The 26,313-nt window shown below is 36.5% G+C and overlaps 1 protein-coding gene across 2 annotated transcripts in view; it reads left to right on the forward strand.

Moving 5' to 3' along the window:
• Positions 1–5,665, forward strand: part of LOC149777222 (flotillin-2-like) — a 50,732-nt gene extending 45,067 nt beyond the window's left edge. Inside the window, exons 10-11 of one of the 2 annotated variants that reach the window (XM_089941963.1) lie at positions 37–552; positions 610–5,665. The gene's annotated coding sequence lies outside the window, so the exon portion shown is untranslated. Of the gene's footprint in view, positions 1–36 lie in introns of both variants that reach the window. The other variant, XM_089941962.1, reaches the window with a different exon arrangement.
• The last annotated feature ends 20,648 nt before the right edge of the window (positions 5,666–26,313 follow it).

A 26,313-nucleotide genomic window follows, 5' to 3' on the forward strand; every position in this document is an offset into this window, starting at 1 on the left:
TTGAACTCATTTGGCCCATGGCTGATGTGTTTGTAGGTAATCCTTTTAGGACACTCCCTTGAACTCATTTGGCTCTTGGATGCTGTATTGAAAGGTAATCCTCTTAGATCACTGAACTCATTTGGCATTTGGCTGATGTGTTTGTAGGTAATCCTTTTAGGACACTCCCTTGAACTCATTTGGCTCTTGGATGCTGTATTGAAAGGTAATCCTCTCAGGCCACTCCCTTAAAATCATTTGGCCCATGGCTGCTGTATTGAAAGGTAATTCTCTCAGGTCGCTCCCTTAAACTCATTTGGCCCATGGCTGCTGTATTGAAAGGTAATTCTTTCAGGCCACTCCCTTAAAATCATTTGGCCATGGCAGCTGTATTGAAAGGTAATTCTCTCAGGTCGCTCCCTTAAACTCATTTGGCCCATGGCTGCTGTATTGAAAGGTAATTCTTTCAGGCCACTCCCTTGAACCCATTTGGCCCATGGCTGATGTGTTTATAGGTAATCCTTTTAGGACACTCCCTTGAACTCATTTGGCTCATGGATGCTGTATTGAAAGGTAATACTCTTAGGAGACTCCCTTGAACTCATTGGCCCATGTACGCTGTATTGAAAGGTAATCCTCTTAGGAGACTCCCTTGAAAACATTTGACCCATGGATGCTGTATTGAAAGGTTATCCTCTCAGGCCACTCCCTTAAAATCATTTGGCCCATGGATGCTGTATTGAAAGGTAATCCTCTCAGACCGCTGCCTTGAACTCATTTGGCCCATGGCTGCTGTATTGAAAGGTAATCCTCTCAGGCCACTCCCTTAAACTCATTTGGCCCATGGCTGCTGTATTGAAAGGTAATCCTCACAGGTCACTCCCTTAAACTCATTTGGCCCATGGCTGCTGTATTGAAAGGTAATCCTCTTAGAAGACTCCCTTGAACTCATTTGGCCCATGGCTGCTGTATTGAAAGGTAATCCTCTTAGGAGACTCCCTTCAACTCACTTGGCTATAGACACTCAAAGCAACAGAAGTGCACTTTAACCCACATCTGCTCTATTCAGAGGTGAACTTATTTGGCTAATGGAACTCACACTTATAATCTCTGTGCTTAAACCCATAATAGCTCTATTCGGAGGAAATCATCCCAGATCAACCCCCTAAATCCATTTGGCTAATGGTACTTTCACTCGAGGAGATGAAAATTGTACAATGTAAATATGGTTGAAGGTTCTTCACAGAGTCCATACATTGTATACATGCTAGAAATGCCATACATTAGAGAAGTTTGAACAAATTTTGCTTTGTTATCACAGTATTTCATCATCATCCATGGTATTTTTTTCCCCTTGGGTAATACAGGGGATATTGTTATGTATATATGTCTGTCCATAATCGGCTGGTTTGTCTGTAAACATTTTCATTTCCGATGTATGATTATCAAAATCATTAAAGGTATCTTTTGAAACTTGAAACACATCAGATTAGTGGTATAAATGTGCCATTTGTTCAGTGTCAATATGCTTTTGTCCATTTGTCTTTCTATCCATCTAGCCATTATTACTGTACTTTCTGGTGCCAGAGTCCAAAATTGTTAAAGATATCTATGAACACTGATACACTTATTACACTAATAGTGTATGTATCTTTTGCTGTTCACAGTTCTTCAATTTCAGTATCGTTAATGTCTAATCAATTTGTTAATCGATTCATGCAATGTCTACATTTTCACTTTCGAAACAAAACTATTTTAAGACAATTTAACAAGTTTTATTAAAGCATTTATCATCAGTGAGCAGTGTTTATTGTGAACACTGAAAAGTTGTTTTTGATACTTTGTCTTCTGCGTTCTGAATTGTTTTGTTACCATTAAAACAAAGTGAAGAATATGTGGCATATAAAATGAGAATGCTGGACCATGGGATACTTTTAGTTGGAATCTAAACATGTGTGGAACCAGGGAACATATTTCATGTCTGGATTATTCTTGTACATGTGTGACATGGGAACTGGGGACATATCCAGATAATTCTTGTATGTCAGGGATCCACATGAAGCACGGGACATATTCCATCTCAAGAATGACATGTTGGATCAAGGAAATGATGAACATTTTTCATCCCTAGAAAACTTGTATGGGGAGGTGGACTGCTGAATTCAAGGGACATATTTTATCTCTAGATAAGTTTTATATGTAGGGGAACCTCAGGAACCAGGGGACATACCTTGTCTCTTGATTGTTGCCTAAAATTGTCATCTAATATTTTCTAACTTGTTTTGGGCATTTTTGTTGAGTTCACCTTTGTGGAATATTGACATAGATCATATTGGCATCCATTTGCTGTCTGTTTATATGTCTGTCACTCACATTAGCATCTTTTTGCTCACCCATCTATATGTCCATCAAACCCTAGACTATCCTCTAACATAGATCACCTTGGCATTAAAGTTTATGTCCATTTATATGCTTATCACACCCTAAATTAACCCCTATCTATATAAAAGATGGACTAAACCAAAAGAAAGGAAATGGCTGCAGAAGACGTTTTGTGAGGATCAAAGTATTGAGAAAATATGAGCAAGTCTTCACTTGAATAATTTGAAGTTCTTTGATAATCTTTTCGACACTTTTTCCTCCTCGGCCATTTATATTCTTTGAAAGTTATTTGCTAGTCTGTTTTGTTTTCATTCAAAGCCATGTAAGTAGATTATTTAGTTCGAGGAAATTTGCAATAAGAAACCACTGCCTAAGGAGACACGTAATGGTAGTCATCCCATACTGATCCAATAGCATGTAAGGCTTTTAAGCTTGAAATGCTCGAGCCAACAAAGTTAATATTTATGTGTGTGTGTGTGTGTGAGATGGATTTTTAATGTAGCTTTAACAGTTTTTCAGTCATATCGCTACGATGTCAGCAGTGTGTCAGTTAATAGTAATGTCTAGCACTGGAGCATCATGCCGCAGACATGTAGCATCATGTCCCACCCAGTCACATTATCCAGATAAACAAGCTGACCAGTCCTAACAATAACCTCTTAATGCTGAGCACCTAGTGAAGCAGCTTTTAGTACCATTTTTTATAAGTGTTTGGTATGACTCGGCTGGGGTTTGAACCCACGACCTCCTGCATTCAAGGCAGATGCTCTAATCATTTGGCCACCGGAACGGTAAGTTACTACTTATAACATGAACATTCATAATAACACAGCCATAGCTTAAGAAAAAAACCCACAGCTTGCTAAACCTGACTCAAATTGCATGTACATTTTATTTTATAAAAGCGAATTGGGTAATGTCCTGTCATGTGTTATTCGACTTGATACGTAGACAGTTCATCTTGTTTTATTTGACTTGTTTTGTAGACAGGTAATCTTGTGTTATTAGACTTATTATGTAGACAGTTAATCTTGTGTTATTAGACTTGTTATGTATACAGTGGAGATAATTGCCAAACTAATGATATTTTCAAATTCTCTGATGGGTAGGAATAAAATTGAGGGATCCTTATTAGGTAGTTTGATGAAAGAAGTGTGGATGTGTGAAGTTTTTCCCCATTTGTTTAAAAATGTGAATATTACTTATGACTGTCCTTCGCTGCTCTCAAATCTTTTGTCACTCATTGTGGTAACACAGTGATGTCATTGGGGTCAGTTATAAAACCATGATGGAATACAGACCTCTTATAATATACCAGTGCTGTGCCACTCTTGTAACTGTTGAATAAACTAAATCCTGTAACTAGAGGAATCCTCACTAAGTTGTGACAGAATGAATAGGAATCCTCACTAAGTTATGACAGAATGAATAGGAATCCTCAATAAGTTACGACAGAATGTAGAAGAATCATCACTGTTGTGACAGTCCTAAGTTATGACAAAATACAGAAGAATGGTAAGTTATGACAGAATATGGAGGAATCATTGCTATGTTATGACAGAATACAGAGGAAATCATCACATAGTTATGACAGGATACTTCAGAAAAACAGTTATTCTTGTGACCTTTATCTTTTTTATCCTTCTTTAAAATAAATCCAGGTCAAAGAATCAAACTTCTTTGTAAGTACATGGCAGAACCTTACACATTTTATTTTTGTACTACATTGACTTGTTGATACTTGCTGTATGAAGCCAGAACATCTGCTATTGTATTATGTAATGATTGGGATCTTTCTTATAAACATAACATTGTTGAAACATTCATATAATTAAACTGTGTGATTATGATTTTATCTTATATGTTATTTAGTATTATTTATCTTATATATTATTTAGTGCTATTTATCTTATATATTATTTAGTGTTATTTATCTTATATATTATTTAGTGTTAATATCTTGACTGGTATATTGTAAAAGGTAAAATGTTAATCATTTAAAAACTTTTAATGGAATACTCAGCTTTTAGATGACATTATATATCAGCCTTTGACTTCAATTGCAGAGATGAGATAACGGAACATGTTTTAAAGTGTATTCATTATTCTGTGGTATATATGTGCATCATGTATGCAGTTCACTTCTGTCATTATCACCTTTACAGGTTGATGGCACACATCAGTCTGTAAATGGCTTTGAACTAGATCATGTAATGAACAGTCAGATCAGGGTCAGTATTCTAATTGGGATTGAACGTGATGTGTATAGATATAGACACAGATCCCTCAGCATATCTGACCCCATAGCTGGGTCAGTGTTCTACTTAGCTTGTATGTGTATAGACCATGATCTGTCCACTCACTGATTTTAGATCAATGTAAAAATTCTACTCAGGATTTAATGTGACTTGAATAGGTCCTTATCTGTCAACAGATCTGACCCCACTTTTCTACTTCGGATTTCATACGAATTGTTTAGATCCGCATATCTGACTGCATATCTACGTCTGGTCTGTTTTACAAAACTAATTACAGTAGTGGAAAAAAGTCATACAGACAGGTTTTGGGGTTTGTAGACATTTGCTTTGTCCTTCCCATCATCCAAACATTTTGAGAGATCCAAGTTGTGGATAGAAAAGAAAGAAAAAAATATATAAAAGTCTAACAACTAGTCAACATGGAAAATAAACTTGATGAACCAGTATGACAAGAACTGATTAAAATTTACAATATGCCATCTTAGCGCGAGCCAAGTTTGTCATAAGGAATGTGATAATCTATTAATCTGCACATAGCACATGTCCAGTTGTGAGTCCTATATATTCTTCTTGATCTTCTTTCTTTTGCATTTGGCTTCATGCTATATATAATTGCTATATATAATAGTAATCCAACAAAATATCACTTTGTTCATTTGCTTTGTGGTTTGTGTTTCATGTTGTTTTATTCCTTATGTTCATCACACTATAATGTATACCTTTGAATGACCCCTAATAATTAGCATTTATATTTTGATTAACCCCTGATAGTTAATATGATATAAACCTAAGTAAATCAAACATTTTTAAATGGAAAAGTTTGACTGTATTTGCACATACAAAATACCATTGATGTAGCACTGTGACAAGGATAAATCTTAAGTGCTAGGCTGACAGAATCGGTGACACATATTCATTGTTATTTTGTTTTAGACTTTTATGATGGTATTAAACATGTACCAATTTATTACTTATGTATATATCCTCAGTTTTTAAGTATACCTAACATTTTTACTCGTCTATTAAAATAAAATTAATAAGTTCAATTACTGTTGTTTTTAATGGCTGTACTGGTCATAGATTAAAAGAGCTTATGGGATGGTCTATTGTCCATCATTCATCCATCTGTGAGCACAAGTTTGTTATTGCTACTCTTCCTAAATTGCTTGGAGGATTGCCATGAAACTTAACAAACACATTCATCCAGTGTCTAGTTAGTAAAAATGAAAATGCAGATCTGTTATGCCCACCAGAATTGCCATCTTTAAAATCTTGCTATCACAACTCCTGAATTTAAAGTCGTATTGACATTGGCTTTCCATTGCTCTGACGCCCAGTATGGCCCCCCTATTGCCTATCTTGAAAATCTTGTTATCACTACTTTATGGATGGTCATAGCAGAATGGGTTTTTCAGTAAAATGTGTCTTACGATGTCTACTTGGGTCTAAATGAAAATTGTGTGGATGTGATGTCCACTATGGCCATCACAGCATCCAGCTTCAATATCCCGTTGCTGCTTCTCCTACAACATATTCCCAGACAGGGTTGGGGTGGGTGGGGACTCAAAAAGTGTGTCTTAACGTCCAATGGTAGGTCATTGTGAGTGAGCTACAAAAAGTGATGTCCAAAATTGAGAAGACGTTTATCTTTTCATAAAAGGCTATATACAATTATTGGAAATTCAAATTTGATAAAAAGGAAAATAACGTGTGTTTTCTTTGAAGCATTTAATATACTTACAAATCAAAATTAGTTGGTATACTGAGCACTGTCCAATATCACCACACACGTGTTCTCACGCAAAACAAAACACAACCACACAAACATTAAATAAAAAATGTTAATATATGAAGTTTCTGTTGTAATATATATTGGATTATGGGATATTATCTGAATTAGATGTTGTCTTCGTTGCTCTCGATAGTTCGGGGGAAGGGGGTTGAAGGTGATGCCAATTTTTCATCTTGGCAATTATTAGAGACTTCGCGAAGTCAACGGTTGTTATACACTCCAGAATGACTTCTGTCGATATGGTATTTGCAGTGTGTGAAAAAACGTAATACACCCTTGCTGCTGCGCTTCTCAAAGTCAAACTCCATCTTGTAGTTCAGAAATTTAGCTTCGTTGGGCTTTGCTTATTTTGCAGATGGATTGTCCTTCCCTATATCACACCCGCATTTCAACATTTTGCCTTAAAAAATAAGTCACACTTGTATATTATTCCGACTAACGAAATAATCATATTTTGCTCTCTTTTTTTTAATGGATTAAAAATCATCTTCAAAGAAACGTTGCCACTGATCAGAAACTTGCCAATATTATTTAATAATATAATGATCGCTTAAACATTCGCTGTCAAGATAATGAAGTGTAAAAACTTTTGTTCCTCAACACGCATCACTATTGTTGTTACAAAATTACTTGAATTGGGTTGTTCCACTTTGTGCTCTTTACCAAAGTAAATTGGTCAAATGGGCTCTCCCACAGCAGATTTCATATAACTTGACTTATCATCATCCTACATTTTCTCACCCATTTGAGTAATTTGTGAAATAGTGGTTGCTTATCTCTGACCGCCTTACCTTTTATTTGACTCCATGATAGCTGTAAAAACTCCCCATATAATGGTATTACATGTGCTCTTAGCATGATTGTTTACTGTTTATACACAGTACCTGCTTTGAATATGTATAGCGGTTGTCCAAAAAATTTATATATTTTTTTCTGTAAGATTATTGAAAATCGTGTTTCTCGAAACACATCTTTGTTATGGGCTATGGGAGTAAATAGATCTTTTTTTCGCGTGACACATCACGTTATAAAAGGTATGTTAAAAAGTGGATAGTCATATTAACATGGGCTTTTCACAAAGAGTTGTGATGTCTCGCTGGTGCAAATGATATCGTGCCAGTCTGGCATGTCATGTGATCATACGACAACAAATGGAAGAAGTCAAAGAAGGCGATCGAAATACGACAGCGGAAGACAACACTAAACCAATTAGGCTCGTATCATTGCTTACAATTTAACGACCAGTCATATATATGTATGGAACGATATGAGTCCCTATGCACCAAAAAGGGACGGTGGTGGAGGCTGGATTGAATTTCCACCGATCTACACCACTCTCCTCGTATCACGTGATCATTATAAGTCACGTGATCAACATTACTCGCTGGTGAAGGCAGTGTGATATTACAGAAAATTTCGAATTCTCAAAATATGTATGCACTGAGTATGGAAAATTACGAATGATCGTGATACTGTCGGGTAGAATTTTGTAAGTTCTTTTTTGGGAGTCAGAATATGATCCCGAATTTCATCTTCAAGTGCATTTCAGTCACTCTGGGTTAATTTCATGAACCTCTCAGCTTCACCACTGCAATAAAAAATGCCAAGCATTACAACTTTGAAATTCACTTACCCTGGGTATACAGTAAATAAATTCAAGGTATGGCATGGCTTAAATGACTACATAATGGAATGAAAATATGTTACTGACCACTGTGCAGTACAAGTGTCGCACAGGGCTGGAAAAACACGCATCCGATATCTTAAACGTTGGGATTTCTCTCTCTAATACTTAACAGAAAACTCTTTTTTTTTCCAGATTACTTTTTAATTGTCACTTGCACATGCAATGTGTGACTTCTGCAGTGGTTTCATAATGTTTGATTTCAGGAATGAAACATCCATCAATATAGTTCTTTTAAATTTTGCTAAAACAGTTAGAAACAAACACAACCACTTTAGCGAAAATTTACTTTAATTTCCAGTCAGCCGTGCAGACTGATAATAACACCCATCAATGGATGATAGGTATCAATATAGATCATATAACCTAATTGGATTAGTATTTATTGCACCCCCAAGCATATATAATGTTTCAATGTGAAAAGATTGTCCACAGGAAGCACTGATGCATACATTACACCATCACACTCTTTGCGACCCCAAGACTAATTTACAAACACAAACATCAGTTAGCAATGACAATCAAATCCCGAAATTGATTATCACTTATTGGTATTATGGATAAAAACAATGGCCGCTCTTGTCCCAGGCATTGTGGATTAATTCCTGTACGGTACCCATTTCATTCATTCATTCGTTCCTTCCTTCCTTCCTTCCTTCCTTCATTCATTCATTCTTCTTCTTCTGAGCAATAAAATAGTTACACTTTAGTAATACGTACTAGACTACTTTATCAAATCATCCATGTATGAGTTCGGTAGTAGTGAAGAAATGTAGCCTTGTAGCATATGCTATTCCGAAACAAAAACACGAATCAAATACAAAAATGGAAACAAATAGTGTCGCAGACAACAACCGACCGAAAATAGTCTTCAGAATCTGGCAAATATTCCAAAAGTGGCGAAAGTCTGAAGTATCGAAAAATCTAGTTTAAAGTGGCAAAAAGTCTTAAGTGGCAAAATGTCCAAAAGTAGCCGAACAAAAGTTGTGTTTCTAAAATAAAGAAAGTTGTCCGAATATGCATAGACGACACAGAATGTCGAAACGAATTCCAATCCCCAAAATGGAAGAAATCGAGATTCTTGCAACCTACAATTGCAATACAAACAATGTTGCATATACCGATTCGCAACCAAACACAACAAGAGACTCTAGTATCCCAACAATTCGAGCAATATATAGGAATTCGAGCGGAAAAAGAGTGTAATCATATATTTCTTGCTCGAAAATGCATACTATTTAATCTAGTCCAGAGTGGACTATGTGTATGGAAACGAAGAACTTACAACATTGCAATCACTCTAATAATACCAAAGTGACAACGGTCTTGTAGGATGCAAGCATCCAAGCAAAACGACAATGGCTCATCGATATTTGTTGATGATATATACCAGTTCGGATGTCTTGCCCAAGACTATACTGTATACCCGCATGGAAAACCTCGGTGCACATCTGGTGACAACAGTGTTGCCAAGTTGGTTGCTGGTGCAATACAAGTGGCTCTACAAAATTCAACTCTACTTCTAATAAATTCGAACAAAACACACATATTCCTACAAACATTGTACAAAGGTTTCTAGAATAACCAAAGGCGAAATATCTCGAACCTTTGGAGAAAATGAACGTTGAACACGCCAAAAGGCAGACAACAATTAGCTACAACTCCATGGCAACAATACTGCCTTTGCAATGATCGAAGCCAAATTAAATGTTTACGAAATATCAAAGGAATCGTTGCAAGAAGAACTTCCAGAATTCGAACAATATTTGCCTGGAAGCAACTTTGGTTTGTATTTCATGGACTATACACAGGATTTTTCTGATGTTTTCGATCGACCAAACTTGGTCAGGCATTTGTGCGATAGTGAATTTCAGTTACAATGAGATGACAACAACGGCGAATATTTTATCGGGACAATAATAGATAACACAACCGCATTGTTAACCACACACGATTGTTTGTGCAGACATCGTCAATCGAACAGGCAGTGAGTTGCAAGATATACAACAGAAGTGTATCGAATTTGGAAACTGGAGAGTATGCGAAAACTTTTGTGGGCATCGAGCAGACAATTTGGATTGTTTCAACAAGAATCAATGAATAATGTTTTTGCGTCCCGACGTGCAGGTTGTTCTAGAATCGAGGGATCTCTGTGTGCATGCTGAAAATAAAATGGAACTGCATGCAGATCCAGCAATAGAAGTTGTTGGCGAGGTTACGGACTTGGTATCTCTTCCCACGGTTCATCTGTGGTACATTAACCAAACAGACAACAGATCAATCTCGCAAAAAGGACTTGATAGGACTTTTGTTCTTGCGGAACAACACAAAACAATATATGTTACATGGTATGTATATACATAAAGAGGCCGTCTTGGAGGAATACGTGTATGGCAAACTGCTGACACCGACATGAAATGGAACAAAGTGATTGTTGCAACTATTTCCGATTTTGAATGTCGTGGTCGTACAATAATTCGTGCAGGTATGCAAACAGACAGAGGTGAAATCAACCTTAATGAAATACAAAAGATCTTGATGCAAATATAATACTGGACTCTGGAAAATCGATCAATGCAAGTGAGCAGTACAAAAATCCAACCATCGCAGTTGCTGTCATATTCAACACATGTTTGTTTGGTTCGGAGAACAAAGAAATCAAGCGCTTTTAGCAAGGATGCATTAAGATGGTCCATAGAAGAAATTCCAGCCAGTTGATGTATCTCCCCAATGTCGGCCAGAGAACGAGATCATACGTGCCTTTCGGTATTCACAATGTTTTGTCTATTTATAAGGCCTTACATCCATTATCGACATTTTTAACTACCAGGGAAGATTCAGAAACTGTTTAAAATATTTCTGTGAAATGTATTACACTTTTTAACCAGGTATATTGATTTGTCTTTTTTCAACCATTTCGAAATACATCGATGATTCATTCAAAGTCTCGTATATCGTTCTCGCTATTGCGTCTTAGCATTCTATATAAGAGATTTAATCCTTAGAATTAGGCATTATTAGTAGTACTATGAGTTTTGCAGGAGTTATTGATGGAGACGAATTTATTTATTTAATGTAATCTATCGGTGGAATTACAGTGGTCTACCATTCGTTTATAGACTGATTGGAGATATATTAGCTGTACGGAATTATTGTGTAACATTCAACGACAGTTGGATTTATAGCTGCATTGGAATTACCGTGAATTCATTTAAAGACATTTTGGGATAATGTCATAGTGATTTCGTCTGTGCTGTTGGTACATCAGTACATTATTGACTATCATTCGAAATACCTTTAGAACTCATTTAGATCACTATTAAAACTGATAGAACATTGAGAATTTTAGGATTTCATTACAAATACTGTAAGTTATTTTGAGTTCTTTCATTTTATAGTTTAGAGAAATAAATTATATTAAACTTACTGGTTTTGCTCTTTCTTATTACTAGTTTTTAGACTACAGGTTCGTAACAATATGTTTCATACATTTCCCATTATTGAAATCTTCGACAAATCCTTGTGCATCTTAGCAGGTATTTTGACAGGAATGTAGATTAACTCGTCTTCTTTTGCTTTTGTTTACCCACTCGATGTGTAAATGGAGGGTTGGGGAGGGAAGAGGTCGGCATAACTGTCTTTACTCTGTGTGTCTATAATCATTTTCATTTCTGGGGCATATTCTCATACTATTTAAGATATTTCCAACTTAGTAAGCCAAGTATCAAGCAGGTACCTTAATATAATTATAATCTTTCGCAGTAAAACATTTTGTGTTGCTATTTAAAGAATGTGCTATGTAAACTGGAAGTACTGCATATATATGGATGACTTCTTACAGTAGCGGTCTTTAACATAAGCAGGGGAGAAAGGGATGCTTCCATATTCTGAGTAATTCCTGGTTAATTATAGGGAAGTGTTATATTCTGTGTAATTTCGGTCTGATACAGGAAAAGATTCTAGTGAGGGTGGTTATTTGCTGTTGTTTGCTGTTAGGGAATCAAGTCAAGAATCATTCGGGTTAGTCTTTTTGAAATAGGGTTTGAACATACTGGAATTCATTCGGAATACTATACCTTTGGACTTGTAATAGAACTTTTAGGATTATTTTGGATTTAATTCGCAATTTCCTACGCTACTTTTAAATTAAATTTTCACTTTATATTCTACGGAAATAAATTATTTGTTGAATTTCAGAACACTTTATGTTTTCGCTTCTTTCTGTTTCTTAGTTGTTGTTGTTATTGTTTTAGGGTTTTAACGCCATTTTTCAGCACAAGATAGGCTATACATGGCGGCCAGTATTAATGGTGGAGGAAGAACCCGGGAAATCCCCGGAAAGAACAACCGACCCTCGAGAAGCTACTGACAAGCTTTCTCACATACCCACATTGGCCGAATCCGAGACTCGAACCCACGCAGACAGAGGTGAGATGGCAGTGATCCGTAACGGAAAGCGCCTTAGAACACTCGGCCACTCATGGCCCCTCTGTTTCTTAGTTTAAGACCATATAATCATAACATCTGTTTAACACCTGGTTAATAATAGGGACCTGTTACATTCTGTGTAATTCCTGGTTAATTATGGGGAACTGTTACATTCTGTGTAATTCCTGGTTAATTATGGGGAACTGTTAAATTCTGTGTAATTCCTGGTTAATTATGGGGAACTGTTATATTCTGTGTAATTCCTGGTTAATTATGGGGAACTGTTACATTCTGTGTAATTCCTGGTTAATTATGGGGAACTGTTACATTCTGTGTAATTCCTGGTTAATTATGGGGAACTGTTAAATTCTGTGTAATTCCTGGTTAATTATGGGGAACTGTTACATTCTTTGTAATTCCTGGTTAATTATGGGGAACTGTTATATTCCGTGTAATTGCTTTTGTGTGACTGGGAACTGCTATTTTCTGTGTAACACGTGGTTAATGACATGGGACTTATATTCTGTGTAGTTAATCAGCCTATGTTATCGTGTCGCTTATTCCATTTATACCCGCTTATCAGTGGGATCCAAGTACACACTGCACAAAGCTAGATTTACAGTCGCATACTGTACTGACAGATCTGGGTATATGTTTTCGACCGTTGGAAAGGACGTATAAGTAAGTTCGTACGGTATGTAAAAGTTCTACGGATTGCAGCAGTGGTTGTTACAAAAAACGAGGATCACTGCAGGGTACTGGTTTAATGCTCTTTATAACTATTTCAACTATTTTCCGTGACCAACGTGGCAAAGTACTATCCAGAACTCACCTAAGTGTCCTAATCGAGTATCATCCACCTTCCATTATCTCAAATCGAATTTTCTTGAAGACAAAATTATATACATCACTTTCTTCCCAGTTCCTTTGCTATTCTGTGTGGAAACACGACTCTCGCTTCCACCAAAGACATTATCAAGGACAACTAATTCTACAAGTGTTTTCGCTGCCCATTCGAATTGAAGGAAGACTTGAATTTGATGTTCGTATACTCTGATGTTGTCGAGTGCAACAAACCAAACAACACAACAATTCCGTTGCAGAGAACTAGTCTTTTCAAGGTGAATTATGCCAGAGCTGCGCATGATGAGAGCGGAAACACGTATCAGGTTTACCGAGATTTTTTTTTTTTACATCCTCGTTCATTTCCTGTCAATAAATCACATTTTGTATTTAGTATAAAAGAAGTTCTGGGACAACATATTCTATTCTCTAAAGGAAAGTCACCGTGAAAATAATTCTTCAGTGATTTTATGTGGCCTTGGTTCTGTGTACCGTGCAGGACATGGTTTAGGAGATATGTTAAAATCAGCCTTTCGTAAGGTAGCAAACCTACGGTGACCCGAAGATTACCTGATCTACAAGATGCAGCCTTGACGACAGGAAAGAAATTTCTCCAAAACTTTCTCATAAACGAACAAGTCATAAACAACCGTTTATGAAAGCAGAAAAAAAGTGTTGCTTCAATCACAAGAACTCCTGGATTGCTAAGAAACGCAGATATATTTATGTCACATTCTTGGAGAAGGCACTAATTCCTACTCTACGCCACAGCAATGACAACGTAAATAGAAACGTCGAAAACCCTTCAGACGTCATATGTATTACCAGTGTTAGATATATCTATATTTTTTGTAACTCGTTGTAAATGATTCTTGTCCATTTTTTAAAATATTTATTCATGGTTGTAAATTATACAGAATATCTTTCGTTAGATTTTGCTTATATGACCCGGGTCTGTTAAAAACATAAAATTATATAGGATCTAGAATTAGATATTTACGTAAGTGTTGACAATTAGTACTAATAATCTTAATAATACGAGTTAATTACGACTTTCGGTTAATTTCTGAGATGGGATTCGGGTGGTTTTAGAAGGATATTGTTATCGCCTATTGGTTGGGCTAGGTCACATGAACGGGGAAATTCGGAATAAATTGAATAGCAAGATCCGTCACGTGGGGTATGTCGTAATGTAATGTTTATATTAGGAGAGAACTGAGCAATCAAATTCATTCCAATTTTGGTTATTTCTTGTGTTCCTTTTGTAAATCTGCAGACGTGTTTTATGTTGTACTTAGATATTATTCGAGAGCAAGAAATTGTTTGGACTCTTCAGTGGAAACAGAATGTGCTCATTATTTTGCACTGTAATATTATTTTGTAGCTATTGCGAATTATCCAGAAGAATTCTGGACAGGGCCATCTAAACAACGTCACGATTCTTGATGTACCAGTACATTTCCGGTCTTGAAATTTATACTCATTCTTTTGGACTTTCATAGAACTCAATCAGGATTATTTTGAATTCACTTCATACTACTATAAGTTCCTCTGACTCTTTTCTTTATAACTTTGATAATTCAATTGTTTTTTTTTTTTAAAGTTTTACAAAACTTGTTGGTTTTGCTTCTTTCTTTTGCTTTGTTTGTTATCATAGAGCCAAAACACAAAAAAAGAAAAAAATATATATATAAATAAAAGCAGAACATCTAGAGATTTGGAAGTTTGTGAGTACTTAAATAATGCACACATGTTCTTGAGAATGTTTGAAGATTCAGGCCAATTAGGAACCACTATTTCGTAATAAGATTTAGCAGGAGAACATGCTTTATGCGGATTTATTTTCACTCTAGACTAAGGCAACCACTAGGAACATTTTCACCCTACGAAAATAAGGCCAACTCCGTGTGAACCTTCAGATTCTACTGGATCTTGTGAACACGGTGAACTGCGTCTTGTATGCAGAATTTAACATACTCTAGAACTTAACACTATAATGGAAGTAATCCAGAATATCAAAACATGGAAGCTATGAAGATAGGCGAGGATGATATTTTCCATCAAGAACAGGGGTCGCAGACACTATGTGGAGCAAAAGAAGAAAAGAGACAGACGTCATCTCAAGACGTCCAGAACATGAATAACACTTAGTCTCCTGTTACACTTAACTTGACTGAAAAATCACACTCTTGACTCGAGAACATTGTTATGTTGTAATTTCGAATTCCCATGGTCCCCATATGGTCCCACCCGGTTTATATTTATTTCTCATTGTACCTATACATGTTTTTACCATGGAGATCTAAATTTAAATTTCCCTTGTCTCCATATGGTCCCGTTTGTCACCATAATCATAGGAACAAATGAATATGTCTTGTTAAGTGGTGATGTTAAATTTCCCTTGACCCCATATGAATCCATCAACATGGAGACCTAATACTATATCCCCATTGTCCCCATCATAGCCCCACCTGGCAAATGTTAAATTTCCATATTTCATATATGGTCCCACATGGCTTTTTTCGTTCTACTCCTTACCATGACGGTGATGACCCACAAAGCCAGAGGCATCCAGCTATAAAATACGTTTGATCATCACTGGAGATAACTTCTGTATTTGAAGACTACTCATCTTGTTTAGACAGGACTGCTTTGGGACAATGCAACTTTGATCAAATATGCAAAAAACATGAGGCAAATGTATTTAGGATGTGAAAACAATATTTGTATTTATCTGTGGATGACAGTTAATGGTATTCTCTACGAATAATTGCTGCCAAGTCGCTATGGAGACAGTTTTTAAATGCATATTTTCGAAAGAGTGATGTCAGCATTTTCTTCATGAAAGTTTTTCATTGTCCAAGATTTTTTCAAGCAGAATTATAATATTGCACTCAGAACGGAAATATCTGTGGGAAACTTAAAATTATTGTTGTTTCGAGAGTGAGCTAAATTCTTCTTTCATATTGGACTAAAAGCAAATGAAACAGTTGAAAATCGTAAGGACATTTGCACCTGACCAGAGAAATCAAAGTCATTTAGGATTAACTATAAACCCGTCTGCATTTTCGCGATAAATCATTTGTATGATGCAAGTATTAATTGTGATAAAAACTGATTTAGGTCATTAACTTTTGAATTTGTTGAAAGTTCACAATTTCTCATTATTAGAGGACAATACTACTTCAACTCTTCTGCGTGTTATTTTCGCACATTCAAATTAGAACGTGAATGTCCTAGGCGGTCATGTGTATTACTCAAGGAAAGAAAAACTGAAATTATTTATATCAACCACGTTGGAAGTAAACATAATCCTTGAATTGGTAAGTTTTACATTATACTGACGAGAGAGAGAGAGAGAGAGAGAGAGAGGGTGTTAAGAATTACTGTCTATAGTATCTATAATATCCTTTCCTCCTTATTCATCATCATCATCATCATCATCATCATCATCATTGTCTTCTTCTTCTATGCTGATCGGAATCGTATGTTTTAATAATGGAATGATAATTACAACCTATCAGAAGATGATATTTTAGAATACTATCGTTATTTTCGGTAGATGGTATATTAGTTAGGACCCTATGAAAAACTCGTGGATACATTTTATCATACTCTATTCCTAAAAATGTTTCCGTTTCCCTAGAGAGTGATACAGTCAAACTGTATAGGTGACATAATATCATAATAGCAACAGTTTAAGTAAGTTCACTAACAGGACTCCTGTGGAAAACTAATTAAAAAGTCAATACTTACTGATTAAATAAATGAATGCTAGAAAGTATACAGTCTTAATACATTTTTAAGACCTGTTGATCATGAGAGAGAGAGAGAGAGAGAAGATGGGGTAGAACAGAAAAATTAAATAGACCTAAATACGGAAATGCAGATTTGAATAAGATATTAAAGGGCGGATATATTTCCTAAATTGGAAAACTAGTTCCAAAGTGATATCGCCACATTGGTGATATAATTTGTCTTCCATTGATATATTGCAATATCTCATTATGAAATATATATTACTACATGTATGTGTGTTAGATATTGTTACTACATGTATTTGTGTTAGATGTGCTAGACATTTGTACTATATGTATGTGTTAGATATTTTAATCTATGTTTGGGTGAGTGTGTTAGACGTTTTATTACATGCATAAGTGAGTGTGTTAGACATTTGTTACTATATGTATGTATGTTCAGCAACATACTGAACGATTCTGACAATGTAAAGTTAACGGTGAAAATAATAAGCATATAATAACATTATCTAACACACTCACACATGCATAATTCACATGCTTGCATGACCGGAAGTTCATTGTTTTTGGAAATGACGTGAAACAGATAAAATTAAAACAGCACTCAGGCAGAAAAACTAATTTAAAAATCTTTTAATCACTGTATGTTTAATATTTCTAACTAGACTATGCAAGGCTGTCTGACCTATCTTACATTCGTGTACAGTAATCTACGTGTACAGTGATGTCATTTCAAATATCCTACAGAAAGTTCATATCTTTGCTTGGTTTCATTCATTCATTCATCCATTCATTTTAGTCATTTTTTATTATTTAGAGATTTTAAAACAAACTCTATATATTTTAGGTCTGACGTTGACCAGACACATTCTTCTAATTTTTTAAAAACGTTTTTTGACTGCGCTATCTTTCAGTTGCTTTCGTTTTTATTCAAACAATTAATATAGACAATTTGGACACTGTACAGTTTCGATCATTTAACACGCGATATTGTCACTGAAGCAAACCGGAAAAGGTGACAGGTTAGATAATTAAGTGAGACGTTATATCCGTACCAGAACTTAATCATGGCGCCTTAGCAACTGATTACATTTGGTATGGACGGATCCATTATTCGGTTCCCCTCTTCTGAGTTTGACAAACCTCTTTTTATCTTCATTCCAAATCTCCATGCTATGTTCTTATCTGAACATTGTCGTATAGGCTCACTGGTATATTGAACAGATCAAGGTTTGGATGATCAATACGACTTTTGTAATGTACATTTCTATGTGACATTTTTATGTATACGAATCAGAAGTGGAAATTTCATTATGTTATTTTTTAAATAGTGGGTTAACATTCGGCTATGCGTTAAGTCATGTATCATATTACGTCGGAAATGTCGTATTAGTTTCTTTTGCTAAGGAACGTAAACACTAAAAAATGCATTCTTCGAATTGTAGGTGGGTCTCCATCCTCCATCTCAGAGAATTTATTTGTTTATTTAGCCATAACACGCATCTTTATTATGATGTTTTGGACGCGGAACCGTATAGGTCAAGTTTTTGTTTCATTTCAGTGAGCATAAATGACTACAGGCAACTAATATTTTTATTAGGTGTGGAATCAGCCTAAGTGTCGTGGCATGTTATATACTACATTAACCTTTCGTCAGACATTGCCCTGGAAAGGAAGAAAAGCAATTGATACCGATTTCATGTAGGTAAGTTCAATGGTTCGAGAAATGTGCTCATTTTTTATATTTTAAATTGACCTTGGAGTATAAATGGACAGATTTTATACAGAAATTCCATCCACCTGCTTAATTAAATGATCTAATTGGCGAAATTGACACATATAAAAATTGAAAAAATTGAAAAAACAATTAAAATTGTAAAAAGGCCATTAGTCTTTCTTCAATCTACAGTGCACTTTTATATCTTGAAGAGTAACAAAACACTTTTTGAATTTAAGACTGGTGATGTAAATTTCCTTGTATAAATTTGGCACGAATAAATTTCTCCTCTATCTCTATCTGCCGTATTGTTCCGGAATTAACTGATTTGTGTTAATGGTATTTAATTAATATACGAGGCTTTCTAAACTAAAGTGAAGTTTAATTAAAAAAACGAACATCCGTAGTCTTAATCTGAAACCTCAAACGCAACATTAAAATGATATGTCGTACAGAATTAATTAAAATAGTATGTCGTACAGAATTAATTAAAATAATATGTCGTATAGAATTAATTAAAATAGTATGTCATACAGAATTAATTAAAATAGCATGTCGTACAGAATTAATTCATGCACTAGAGTGACTAGACAAACTCGAATGAAATAATATATCTCGTGATCTTTTCGCTTGTCACTAGCAACGCCATTCTTTTCTGAGAGGTGTACAGCAACCGATAAGAAAAATATCACCACTTGGCAATTAATCAAATGTCGTTCTGTCACAAAACATAAACGGGGCGAGACAACGACCATACAAATCAGACAATGTTGCTATATAAGACTTTCTGAAAAAGTACAGTTGTCTTGTAGTTATCGTTCTGGAGAAAGCGACACATTTATTTCAATTTAATACCTGCTGTAATGATAAATTGATAACATTTTCCACAAAAGAAATACTTTTCCCACCGAAACTTCTTAATGGATCGAAAAAGAAGTATTATGGCTTTTATGAGGGAGATATAGTGCAAACCCAAAGCTAAACTAATGCCAACGCAACTCTGACCAAGGGAGGTAACCCATGATTGTTCGATATACTCCAGGTGGCAAAGGATAGGTTCGTAAATTGGCCCCAGTCGGAGTCTTAAATTGAGGCTGTGATGTGATCTGTTACTGTTGAATAATTTAGAATATGAATACATTTGTGATTTAGGTGCATGCGTTCTTTTTGAAATTGATTTGAGGCATGTACACCTCCTATAGTTACTTCGCACTTTTTAGACAGTATGATACCAATAGTTGGCTAGGAAGCAAAACTAGCCATCCATACCGGAAGTGATTTGGGTTGAAGGCAAATATAATATTTAAAAACGGCATGGATGGCAAATATGTTTAACTGCATCAAGCTGTTTAATATTCACCGTTTTTTAAACTTATCACCTAGGGAAAGGGCTTGCATTTGACCTGTGTGAACAAAATCAATGTATAAGTTTGGGGTTGGGATGCATTAACTTGATGTTGGTATGAACATCCATTAGTTTTCCAAGTCCAGTGAATGATTTTCTTAATATTTTTTTATACTAAAGTATAGCTATCCAAAAATATAGACCTTTTTGACTTCATTTGCTTATATTTTTAATTGAATTTTTTTAGGCATTTGGATGAAGCATTTAACCTGTGCATACAATCTGTCTCTTGCATACCCAGGTCAAAATATAATGTTAAGAATATGTGCGTTTATCAAACCATTGTTCAGTGACATGGAAACATTTTACATGGCATTAATTGATGTTAATATGTCACAACCAATGCTCGGTGGCACTACTTCTTTCACCAAATACATGTTTCTTTATTTGAGTGCATTTATATCACTATGGATCCTACCTTAGACAGAACCCTGGTTCCAACAAAATCTCCACCAAATATAGCTTAAACAAGGTGATAAATGTACAGGTCTTGCAGGTGTCGCATGTGTCGATCACGAGAGATAACGTTTCATTCGATATTGTTTAGTGCGTAAATAAATACTTTACGAAAAAGTTCTTCTAATATTGCGTTTGATGTTTTCAAATATAAAGTACGGCGTTTTTGTTTTAATATTTTAAACTTCAGTTTCGAAAGTTTCTTACATTAGCCAAATACCAGTAAGATACGTCAATTAATCCAGGAAAAACAGATGGAGGAAAATGCTAATCATGCAGAATTTGCACAAGGAAGTTTAATTACCAATCGTTTCATAAAAATATATTAAAAATAAACGTCGGATAGACCTTTTCAAATTTAAGTGTTTGTTTCATTTATAATAATTTTGTATGACGTACATTTTTCCAATTAGACAGTTTAATTTAATTGCTTTACGAGAATTTAGAGTGAATTCCGCCATTTCCCCTACTAAGGTCTCATAGAAGAATCTTTTATCCTTAGTAGAATCATTGCCTCTCAATGTTCTCTTTCCCATTACACTTTAAGTTTTGAACGAACTCCCAAAGAGGGTATTAACTGAGGTCATCAGAGATGTATCTTTTATCAGTATAATCGCTTTTGACATTTCAGCTTTAGTATTTCCCCCTGAGATATACATTCTATTAAACGACGTTTGGTGTTCATAGGTACACCCTGAGATATACATTCTATTAAACGACGTTTGGTGTTCATAGGTACATCGGTTAAATGAGAAGTTGAGTACGACGTATGGTCCCTTCCATCAAATGATTACGGAACAATATTGAAGTATTTCAGCCACTGTTATTTACATTAGTGCTTTGTTAATTTGGGAATTAACATTATGCCGAAGGTTAAAATGCGGAAGTGTTATGGGGCCACGATCAGATCCTGTTTTCATTTGGTCCATATCTTTAACATGGGAATGGTATTATAGGGATAAAAGTGCTTATGGGCACAAAATTTTACAGGGGAAATGGAAAATGCAATGTTAAGATGCTTAACGGAGATGGGTTGACAGTTTATAGGGGCGAGGGAAAATATAATGTTACAACTTTGGTTTACAATCCATCACGAACCGTTTAAATCCAAACACACACATCTACAACTCAGCACCAGAATTTTTATTATAATTCATCATATCACGTATACTATTCAGTACCCGCTTTATGACTGATATCGAAACACACACCCCCCCCTTACAATTCAAACACACTCCCTACACTCCAGTGAAAATGGTAGGAAATGTTGATCCACATGCTTACACGCAAACATACTATCACACGCAAGGGTAGGAAGTGTTTATAGACACAACTATACCTTATATGTAAACATAGGATCACATACAAGGTAAAAGAGGTTAAGGTGGTTTTACGTTTGAGTTTGTCAGCAATATAGCTATACACAAGCACAATCACTAATATACAAAACATACATCATATATTTTCTAGTGATCTATGTGGCTTTAAATGGACCGATTGTTTTCATCCACTCATCTCCGTAGTGGTTATATATCTTTAGTTTGGCTTCACAGGCCGCATATTCCTGGCACCAAGATGTTGTTTTCGAGACCACTAGCTTTAATATAGTTTCTTTGGGTCTTCTTCTATTCATCAGGGATCCAGTCTTTATGCACTCAGCCGGCAAAGTGTTTTCTGGATCTTCATCCAGTGTGCCATGAGGCGGTATTGTATTATATTATCGTGTGCAGTACATACTCAGTAATTTAACAGCGATATCACCAGCAAGGTGCAGAGCATGTAGTCTACCGAGGAATTTTGTCAGTGGAAGTTGGTCACAATATATGACATGGTCTGTAGAGCTCCGCCACGACAGGAAGATTAAGTGGCCTGGCCTCATCGGACAAGGTTGACTGCACAGCACCCTGTCCTGTCCAAAAGCGGTTCAGCGTGGTCCGCAGAAGCCAGGAGGACAGACAGATGGTTCAGCTACGAGGGAGTGGTTTACAACATCTGTTGAAGACCACTTTACACTCCACACCGAAATAGCTGCCATATCCTCCGGCAACGAACCTAACCAGACTGGGCGTCTCGAAGTCAAGCGGACTGCTGGATGTGTGGTGATATCCATGTACAGTGGGAGTTTCTCACTGGCATAAACCTTAGCCAATACTTTTGTGGTTGCTTTCTGGAGACGCAGATGTGGAGGAGGAATGTTGCTGAGTACCGGAAGCCATGGTAAAGTAGTAGGATGTAGTGTTCCAGTGATTATGCGCATTGTTGTTCTGAGCTGGACATCAATTAACTTGGTGTAGGATGATCGAGCCCAGACAGGAGCGGATTACTCGGCTGTCGAAAAACAGATTGCCAGTGCTGATGTCTTGAGTGCCTGAGTACTGGCGCCCCAGGTTGAGCGAGCCTGTTGGTGGAGTAGGTTGTTTTGAGTGCTAAGTTTTGCTGAAGTTTTCTTCAGGTGATTGTAGAATGTCACTGATCTGTCCAATGTCACACTAAGGTATGATTGTGTCGGGTCGTGTTTTATTTCTTCCCACTGTGGAGGATGCAAACCTCACGGTTAGCATTTGTATTGTTAAGTTGGAAGACACTGGAGACTCTCTTTGTTACGCTTGGATGTAGACGACATTTCTTAAAGAAGTCTGTCATATCCTCCAGGTCGTAGTTAAATACCTCCTTTAGCTCAGTAAATGAGCAACTTAGGGTCCCGAGAGCAATTTCATCTGCATACATGAACTTGCACGACTGTTTTACAGGTAAGTCATTGATATAGACATTGAACAAACTTGGCGAAAGAACAGACCATTGTGTGAGTCCTTAATCGGACGGCTCCACAAACTACATCTCGCTTCGATGCGCACTCTGATGCGTCTGTCGCGAAGAAACAGTTCGATAGTCTCAACTACCCAGGGAGGCAACACTCTGAAAATTGTCAACAACATTCCTGCATGCCAGACAGAGTGATATGCCGTTGTTAAATCATGGAAAACAACTCCAGTTTTAAGGTTCCTATGAAAACCGTTTTCAACAAAAGTAGTCAGGGTAAGGACTTGATCGCAAGTGCTTCGGACATGCCTGAAGCCTGCCTGCTCAACAGTTATGATATTCTCCATGTCTGGACCAATTCTTTGGAGAATCAGGCGCTCCAGTATCTTAAAACAGACAGAAAGCAAGGAGATCGGCCGATAACTTGCCGCATTGTTGGGATCTTTGCATAGCTTTGGGATCCCAGTCATCTTTGCTTGGCGCTACAACGTCGGCATGCATTTTTCCTTAACAACCCGGGTGTAAAAAGCGGCGAGCCATTCCTTTGCCTTAGGGCCAAGAGGCTTCAAGAACTCAGGCAGGATGTTGTCATATCACTCTGCTTTGTCTGATTTGATGCTGCATTGCACCGTTTCAAATTTTATTGTTGTAAATGCCTCTGGAGTATTTTGATATAGTTCATCTGACTTTCGTCGGTGCCGTTTCTCCAGGGTTTATTATGCCACTTATAATACGTGGATAGCTACAGCATCATGTCGATTGACAACAGGGTGAGCTTGAACTGTTGGTTGCTGGGTGGTGCCAAGTCTTCGAATCAAGCTTCAGCATTTCCGGCTGAGGCAGTGGCAGTTCTGTTTCATTTTCGTCTCCTCCTACTCTTCCGTTCTTTCTTCATTACTTCTCTTACCTTTGGATAATTTTAAGTGCGGTCAACTTGCCGTGGGCATGACGTTGGGTGGGTAACACCCCATTACCTCTGGTTTAGGAGGAAATCCATCCTCTCCATCAAACGAAGGTTTCTCTAAACTTCCATGGGGTCAGATTAGCGGGTCCTATAGTTAATGTGCAGCAAGTGAACCAGTCATTGACACCTTGTGCAGTGTGACCTGATTTTCTGGCTTTGGACAACGTTATTGTCTTAATTTTTTGAGGGGTGTCAGATTATCTACTCATATGACTGATTTGTATTAGGTGAGACATTCATTGCCACACTGTGTAGCGGGACCTGATGGATTGGGCTTAGGACCACCTTATACGATTTAAATATTCTTTAAGGTTTGAGGGTTTAGTTTTATTTTTTCCCTGACAATTCACCGAAACCAACATCATAACAAGGAGGACAAGACCCCTTTTTTAAAACATTACTTGAAATTATTTTTTAGCATGAGTGAAGATTGAGTTTATCACTGAGTATATCAGCATGGGAGTTTTGTGAGTATTTGGAGGGTCGGTGTATGGCACAACTATCTGTCTAGGACGTAAGTCGCGTGCGGCTATTATGCCATGTGCGACTGGTTACTGCTGTACGCATGCTAGACTACTTAATATCTTGTCCATTGGTAACTTTTAAAAGAACATCCAACACTTTATTGAATGCAAGCGTTTTATTTAATTTACATGTACGAAAGCGAGAAAAGACAGAGGAAAGTGCCGCGCTCTGACGTCACAAGATGGTTCATTTTGATCCAGGGTCGAGGTTTGTCCGAAGTAAATGGTGTCGTCCTGTAACTGAATTTCGAAAGTACACACCCTGAGAAGTGAATTTGAGCACCCTTGGGACAATGAGACCTTAATGTTAACTTTGGATGTTTGCACTCTGGGGACAATGGGACTTTAACATGGGGAATGTATAGCGACAATGTAATGGGATTGTCTAGGGACATCAGAAATTTAACATGGATGGGCTTGTTTAGAGACAAGGGGGGATTTAACATGGGAAATGCATAGCGACAATGTAATATGATTGTCTAGGGACAATATGAATTTAACATGGGTGACATTACGGTACTGGGGAAACAATGGTAACACTTTTGCTAGGAGCTGACCTCAGTAGGATTGAACAATGTTGCAAGGGGCTTACCTGAATACGCGCTACTCTAGAGACAAACACAATAGGGACATAGACATAAAGACATGGTTAAAGACATAGACATATATGAATTTATCTACATAAATCTATCACACAAATATACTATACGGACAAGGCTAATTTAACATGGGTGGGACCATATACAGACAAGTGGAAATTTAAATTAGGTAGGCTACTATAAGGACATAGGGAAATTTAGATTTTTAGCTTGGCTGGGACTGTCTAGGGACAACGGGAATCGAACTTGGGACTATTTAGGGACAAGAATATCTTGAACATGGAATGGCCTGTCTAAGGACAATATGGAAATTGGATAGGACCTATTTAGGGACAACATTGGTAGAGAGCCAAACACAAGAGAGATCTATACAGACATATACAAATACAAGCCCAAGGTTTACAAATAAAGCATTACCTAGACCTGAAATTATGTTGGCGGTGTTCATAAGTTTGCATAATTGTAATGATCCTATAAATAGCTATAATCAAGGAAAGGACCAACGCCAAAATGGATGTGACTAAAAGTAACGCTAAAATTACGAAATTGTTCCAGAATTTAACGGAGGCTAAACATATCTTTGAACATGAGGTTACTTTGATTTAGACTAAAATGGATAAACCTAGTACATATTTATAGCCTCAACTTGTGTGATGATACTGTTTAAAAACTCTAATATATATGTATAGCTACAATATGTGGAAGATCCTATGGAAAAACCCAAGTCTATATAGTCTCAAAATTTCTAGCTTCAATGACGTCAG

This window comes from Sinohyriopsis cumingii, chromosome 18 (assembly GCF_028554795.1).
Source record: "Sinohyriopsis cumingii isolate HCF-2022 chromosome 18, ASM2855479v2, whole genome shotgun sequence".
NCBI classification, from domain to species: domain Eukaryota; kingdom Metazoa; phylum Mollusca; class Bivalvia; order Unionida; family Unionidae; genus Sinohyriopsis; species Sinohyriopsis cumingii.